We start from the raw sequence: 7,674 nt of genomic DNA, 5'->3' as shown, positions 1-7,674 counted from the left end.
TTTACTTATTCGTTTATTTGGAAGGCTCGGGCGCCACATGAGCATAACTGAGCCGAAATCTTTTGTTTTTTGTTTTTTTACAATGATTTTACATTTTACAATTTATTACTGCCTTAAGCTATGTTAGTTTGGGAAGCCGAAGTACTCGCGGCTGTTTCGAGGTTAAGGATTGAGAAAAAAAAATAAAATTGGGAAGGAGGGATTTATGGGTTTAAAACTAAATTATTTGCTAACTTATAGTAAAACATTGATGGGACAAATTGTCCATATCTGTAACGGAACCAAAAAAAAAAGGACTTTATCGGTAGAAAACGACAAGAAGAGGACAAACGGAAGGGGGGTGACGACAGACAGGGGCGAACAACAAAACCAAAAGGCGGACAACGAAAACAAGGAACGTACTACATCAAACTCTGACATCAACACTTTTCAAAAACTGGTAAATCAGGTTCATGTATTCCAAATCAAGTCCTGCCAACACTTCTCTAACGGGTTTCTGTTGTTTTCCTCGGACCCGGAGAATTTCATGCAGCTCAGATCTGACCTCACGATACTCATTGCATCCCCACACGACATGTTCGATATCCTGGTAAGCTACGCTACAGACACAGAGATTGCTTTCTGAGAGCCCAATACGGAAGGTATGTGCATTCAACAAATAGTGGTTGGACATCAGCCGACACATTACACGAATGAAACTCAAATCTTGTAACAATTTCAGATTAAATGCGTTTCAATTTTTGTTGATAAAAACTTACAGATTTCTAATTTTTCGGTCTTTATATAGGTAGATATTTGGAGCAGTTTTTGGTTAAAATACGATTCAAATATATCGTACACAATTTTGGGTATTTTAGAATGTATCCTGATTTATTGAAAAAAAAAATTAAATCAAGAATTATAAAAAGAAAGCAATTTTTCAGGAAACAACCAACACATTCCATGAATGCTTCAAGATATCTTCCAGAACAATCAAATATTTGTAAATATTATTTTTAATTTTATTTAAGAGTCATCAAAGATTCTGAAAGACGTAATTTTTTGAATTTGTTTGAGTCAACTCGAGGAAAAAACCTTATTACCGATTATTTTTTTCTTCTTCGTTTGAATTTCAAACAGAGTTACGTCCAGAATTTCCAGCAGATTTTTCCGAAGATTTGTCCAAGAGAGCTTGTTAAGATTTCTCCAAGGGAATTCATGGGAATCTCTCCAGAAGGTCCACAGGTATTCATTCGGGATTTCATTAGGAATTCCTCTTGAAATTCATTCAAGAGTTTTTCTGGAATTCTTCCAGGTGTACCTCGGAAATTCCACCAGAAGCTCCTCACAAATTCCGCCTGGAGTTCTTCAGGAGATCGTCGGGAATTTCTTCGAAAGTTCCTTGGGAATTCCTCTAGAAGATCCTCAGGAATTCCTCCAAGAGTTCCTAGAAAATTCCTCTAGGAGTTCCGAATTCCTCCAGGAATTCCTCGAGAACTACAGGAGTTCCTCAGGAATTCATCCAGGATTTTCTCGGGAATTCATCCTGGAGTTCCTTGGAAATTCCTCCTGGAGTTCCTTGGAAATTCTTCCTGGAGTTCCTTGGTAATTCCTTCTGGAGTTCCTCAGGCATTTCTCCAGGAGTTCTTCGGGAATTTCTCCAGAAGATCCTCAAGAAGTCTTTTAGTTCTTCGGGAGTTTCTTGGGAATCCCTTTAGGAGTTTCTCGGGAATTCCTCCAGGAGTTTCCCAAAAATTTCTTCAGGAGTGTCTTGCGAATTCCTCTAGGGTATCCTCTGGAATTCCTGCAGAAGTTCTTAGGAAATTCTTTCATGTATGCCTCGAAATTTCTCTAGAAGCTCATCGATAATTTTTTCAGAAGTTCCTCGGGAATTCCTCTTGAAGTTCCTCGGGAATTGCTCCAGAAGTTATTCTGGATATCCAGGAGTTCCCCGGGTATTTTTCCTGGAGTTCCTTGGAAATTTCTACAAAAAATTCTCTCGTATATATCTAGGAGTTCCTCGCAAAGTCCTCCTGGAGTTGCCAAAAATTCAGTAGTTCCTCTGAAATTCCTCCATGTATTCCTCGGAATTTCTCCAGAAGCTCCTCAAGAATTTCTCCAGAAGCTCCTCAAGAATTTCTCCTAAAGTTCCTCGTGAATTCCTCTAGAAGTTCCTCGTGAATTTCTCTTTGGAGGAATCCCGAAGAACTCATAGAGAAATTTCCGAGAACCTCCTGTAGGAATTCCCGAATATCTTCTGGAAGAATACCCTAAGAACTCATTTAGGAATTCTCTAGGAACTACAGTATGAATTACCTAGGATCTTCAGGAGGAATTTCCGAATTATTGCTAGAGGAGTTTTTGGTAAACTTTGAAGTAAATTTCGTGGAAAATTTTTAATGGAATTTCCGGATATTTTATGTGGTTAATAAAAAAAATCATTGCGAAATTCCATGGGAAATCCTGAAGGCATTCTACCACAATTACTACAGGAATTCTCCGGTTGCTTCTAAGGGAATTCCCATGGTATTCGTGGGGAATCTATGGAAGGATTCCCGGGAAATTCCTGGAAAAGTTCTCGGGGACTCATGGATAAATTTCCATGAAACTCCTTCCTGCGAATTTCCTGCGGGCTACAAGATATACTCTCGGGAATTTCTGTAGAAATTGTCTAGAAACTCCTGTAAGAATTTCTAGAGAACTGATGAAAGAATTCCCAGGGATCTCTCAGAGGAATTTCCAAGGATCTCCTGGAGGAATTCTCCAGGAACTCCAGAAGGAATTCCCAAGGATATCCATGAGGAATTACCGAAGAATTTCTGGAGAAATATCCAAGGAACTGCTGGAGGAATTCTTGAGGAACTTCTAAACGAATTCCCGAAGAAGTCCTGCAGGAATGTCCAAAGAACTGCTAGAAGAGTTCCTGTGAATCTCTTGTAGGTATTCCCGAGCATCTCTAGGAATAATTCTTAAGAAATCCCGAGATACACCTGGAGAAGTTTCCTGAAGCATTCCCGAAGAACTCCTGGAAGAATTCCCGAGGATCTGCTGGAGAAATTCCCGAGAAACTTCTGGAGGAATTTCCTAGAACTTTCTGTAGGAATTCCCGAGAAATTCATGGAGGCATTTCTAAGGAACTCCAGGATGAATTCTCGAGGATCTTCGGAAGGAATTTTCGATTTTTTTTTTCTGTGGAACTCTTGGAAATAAATCCAAGGATTCCATCTTCTTGAGGAATTTCGGGAAAACCCGGGAAATATTCGAGGAAAATCCTGAGAGAACCATGCATAGTTGCGGGGGGACTTCTTGAAGAACTCTTTAAATAACGTTCATGGAAGTTCTGGAGGAAATCTTCGGATAATTTATGGAGTTATTTCCTGTCAAATCATGGAGAAGTTGCCTGGGGAATCCTGGAGGAATCCTACTACAAATGCTGCACGAATTCTTCGGAAGCTTCTTAAGGAATGTCTATGATATTCGTGAGGAAGCCATGGAGGAATTCCTGGGAAACTTCAGTAGAAATTCTCGGCGACTCCAAGAGAAATTTACCTAGAAACTTTGAAATCAATTCCCATGGTTCTGTTGGAAGAATGTCTGAAAAGTACTTAGACTAATTCTTGGGATACTTCATGAAGACTTCCCGGTGAACTTAGTAAACTTTTGGGAAGCTCCATGAGAAATAACAAAAAAACTGGATGAATCCCAGAAGAAACTATATTAAGGGATTCCAGACTCCTGGAGGAATTACAAAAAAAAAAAAAGTTTTAGATGAATACCAAGAGCAACTCCTTGAATAATTATAAAAGAAACATCTTGTGGAATCCATACAGGTATGAAGATAATATTAAAATGATTAAGTATTTCCATCGAAATTTCTCTAAAATCAGAATATCCGAAATCCCCTACCAGTTTCATGAGAAATTTGTTAATAAATTTACATATCGACATAAATAAACATTTTTTGAAAGTTTACGCGCAACGTTATTTATTTTTAGCTCATTAACATAAACAGTGAACTACATCATGGCGGCGTAGTGTGAAAGCCTTCCCGGATAAAAACGAACAATTAAGGCTATGGGAAAAACAATTGAAAAACCACAGATTCTTATGTTAACATTGCTTTCTATTGTGAATGTATTGTACAGTGTTTTTAAAATTTGATTCTTTTTAATGATTACAAAAGATTTACATTAGATTCCATGGTTACATACCCAAACAATAGATTAACAATTGAATTCTTTGTTACTGTTGGATTCAGCGTTCAAACCATTAGTTTACAATAGAATGTATCAGTAACATTGAAATATACTGTTTTTCAATGGTCTGGACGTTTGAAAATAAAAGGGTTATTGCTTGGGTTTTTGAGTAATTCCGAAACAGTGTGTATCGATGACAGCCAAGTTTTGTTGTAGTCAGCTCGGTCGTCAGCGGTAAAAAATTCTGAATAGCAGTTTTGTGTGCGGAAAATGTGGAAAATTCACGCTCAGCTGCGTGAATTTTCCGCATTTTCCTCACGGGAGAAAATAATAGTGTGTGGTGCAGTGCTGAATCATTCAACAGTTGCGGCATTTCAACAGGTTTGTATGTGTTTTGTTTGCGCTTTTGCGAGAGCCGAGAGGCGAGAAGTTGAGTTGGCAGGGCAGGGCTGGTAGCGAATCACACTTTCCCAGAAAAATTCCCAGGGTTGGTTCGACCTTTTTCATAATATAATAAAATCATCTAATTAGTACTTTTTACCTATATTTAAGATTTTTTTAAAGTTTTCTAAACTAACATTTGAAAAGGGCTAATTTTATTGTACCAGTATTAAAAAAAATATTAAAAGAAAATATTGAAAAAAATGGAAATATAGCAAGAAAAAGTTGCGAGCTTTTGATAAGGGGAGCATCATGGTTTTCTAATTTAGAGACCGCCCCAGAAAGTATGTATCAACGCACAGAGAAAATACTGGCATTTAAAATTATTGATTATTGACTTAATATACTTGCACAAACGTTCTGTATACAGGACCTGCGATGCGACAGCGCCTTCGATTTTGACATTGACAGTACCTCGGACACTACTTTTTAGTTGGGTTTTGCCCCAATCTGCAAACATCTAACCATCGAGGCAGCCCATCTCATGAGCCCCCAACGAACGAATCGGCACTGTACATAAAATTCTAAATTATATTTGAACCCAAGTTTCGTTATTAATAACCCCTTCTCATCTCTCAACAGTGACAAGGACGTCAAGCCGGTGCGCGGTGCATAAGCAATCAACCCAGAGCTTGTTGAATGCCGATCTAAGCAAGATCTGCATGAGGGCCAACGGACTTATTGTAAAAATACTAATTTTCCCTTCCTCTAATTTGACCGCAATCTTGACTGCAATAGTTTCATCATCAAACTTTTTTTCGTGAAATCAAATGTGAAACATATTACTGAGTAGAACCGTAGAACCATCTTTTGCATTTGGTAGCTTTGCAAGGTTTTTAAATATAGGTTCGCTCTTTAAGCTTGGAACACATGCATGCCTTTGAATCAAATTCTATATTGTATGCTGTATTCCACAAGCTGTAGTTCATCAAATGTCCATAAATGCTACAATAATGGTTAAGCACGCTGTAATGTTACTTTTGTACCTCATCACCCACTAAATGCAACTACATTAGTGGTCTAATAACACTTAGCGCGCTTCGGCACGGTTCCATCATGCCGCTTATAGTGTTGCCACATATAATGCTTAGTTTGCTAAACCCAGTTATCTGGCTGGTGGGACATGGGAGCCCAAGCTTCATCCATTAATGCAATTAGACGTTTATTGAACAATAAAATGAGCGATTCGAATATTTGAAGAACATTCAAACAACATAGAAGCTTGTGTAAAGTCAACATTTAACGAACTTAATCTATGCAATATCTTGCATTTTAACGCTTCGAATGATGTTCAAGTATAGGTTCAAGTTGTAGTATATCGAGTTTTTTTTAGTGCTACAATAATGGTTAAGCAAGCTGTAATGTTACTTTTGTACCTCATCACCCACTAAATGCAACTACATTAGTGGTCTAATAACACTTAGCGCGCTTAGGCACGGTTCCATCATGCCGCTTATAGTGTTGCCACATATAATGCTTAGTCTGCTAAACCCAGTTATCTGGCTGGTGGGGCATGGGAGCCCAAGCTTCAATCATTAATGCAATTAAACATTACTCGATTTACGACATGATTGATCCAAATATTAGATAATTGTTCGATCTGTGTTCTTAAAATGTAGCCCTGAATGTAGCATAAAATATACAAGCTTCTAGTCCAAATGCATAAAGATAGTTCAGATTCACTGTTTTTCAGAATTTTCTCAAGCAATCAGTAACAAAAGTAAAAAGCAGAAATAGATCAAATCATGCCAAAATGTTCATAATCGCTTGTAAAATAAAACTATTCCAAAACATTAGAATTTTCTGTTTCACAATAGAAAACAATTCCCAAACCTTTGGATAGGGAAAAACAGTATGTTCCGTAATCACAATTGAAAGCAATTCCAGAACAATAGAATCTAATGTGTAATTAAGTCAGTGCTCAAAGAACAATATGAAAACATAAGAATCTTGTGTATCACAATAGAAAACAATTCCCAAACCATTGACGTTTATTGAACAATAAAATGAGCGATTCGAATATTTGAAGAACATTCAAACAACATAGAAGCTTGTGTAAAGTCAACATTTAACGAACTTAATCTATGCAATATCTTGCATTTTAACGCTTCGAATGATGTTCAAGTATAGGTTCAAGTTGTAGTATATCGAGTTTTTTTTAGTGCTACAATAATGGTTAAGCAAGCTGTAATGTTACTTTTGTACCTCATCACCCACTAAATGCAACTACATTAGTGGTCTAATAACACTTAGCGCGCTTAGGCACGGTTCCATCATGCCGCTTATAGTGTTGCCACATATAATGCTTAGTCTGCTAAACCCAGTTATCTGGCTGGTGGGGCATGGGAGCCCAAGCTTCAATCATTAATGCAATTAAACATTACTCGATTTACGACATGATTGATCCAAATATTAGATAATTGTTCGATCTGTGTTCTTAAAATGTAGCCCTGAATGTAGCATAAAATATACAAGCTTCTAGTCCAAATGCATAAAGATAGTTCAGATTCACTGTTTTTCAGAATTTTCTCAAGCAATCAGTAACAAAAATAAAAAGCAGAAATAGATCAAATCATGCCAAAATGTTCATAATCGCTTGTAAAATAAAACTATTCCAAAACATTAGAATTTTCTGTTTCACAATAGAAAACAATTCCCAAACCTTTGGATAGGGAAAAACAGTATGTTCCGTAATCACAATTGAAAGCAATTCCAGAACAATAGAATCTAATGTGTAATTAAATCAGTGCTCAAAGAACAATATGAAAACATAAGAATCTTGTGTATCACAATAGAAAACAATTCCCAAACCATTGAATCAAATGTGGAATCAGTAATAAAATTACTACTCAAAACAATACGTTTACCGTGCAATTCACTGTTTGAAACAATTCGAAAACATAAGAATCTTCTGTATCACAATAGAAAACGATACCCAAACCATTAAATTCAATGTAAATACAGTACAAACAGTATGTTCTGTTTCACAATAGAAAACAATTCCAAAACAATTGAATCAAATGTGGAACCATAAATAAAATCACTACCCAAAACAATA

General features: G+C 36.9%; 1 long non-coding RNA gene across 1 annotated transcript; it reads left to right on the top strand.

The window, feature by feature from the left end:
• Window positions 1-4,025: 4,025 nt before the first annotated feature.
• Window positions 4,026-7,674, top strand: LOC134289919 (uncharacterized). Its single transcript, XR_009998755.1, has 2 exons — window positions 4,026-4,556; window positions 5,199-7,674. It is a non-coding gene; the product is annotated as an uncharacterized LOC134289919 (long non-coding RNA).

This window comes from Aedes albopictus, chromosome 3 (genome assembly GCF_035046485.1).
Source record: "Aedes albopictus strain Foshan chromosome 3, AalbF5, whole genome shotgun sequence".
NCBI classification, from domain to species: Eukaryota; Metazoa; Arthropoda; class Insecta; order Diptera; family Culicidae; genus Aedes; species Aedes albopictus.
The sequence above is the reverse complement of the archived record's forward strand: the minus strand, read 5'-3'. Positions and strand labels throughout refer to the sequence as shown.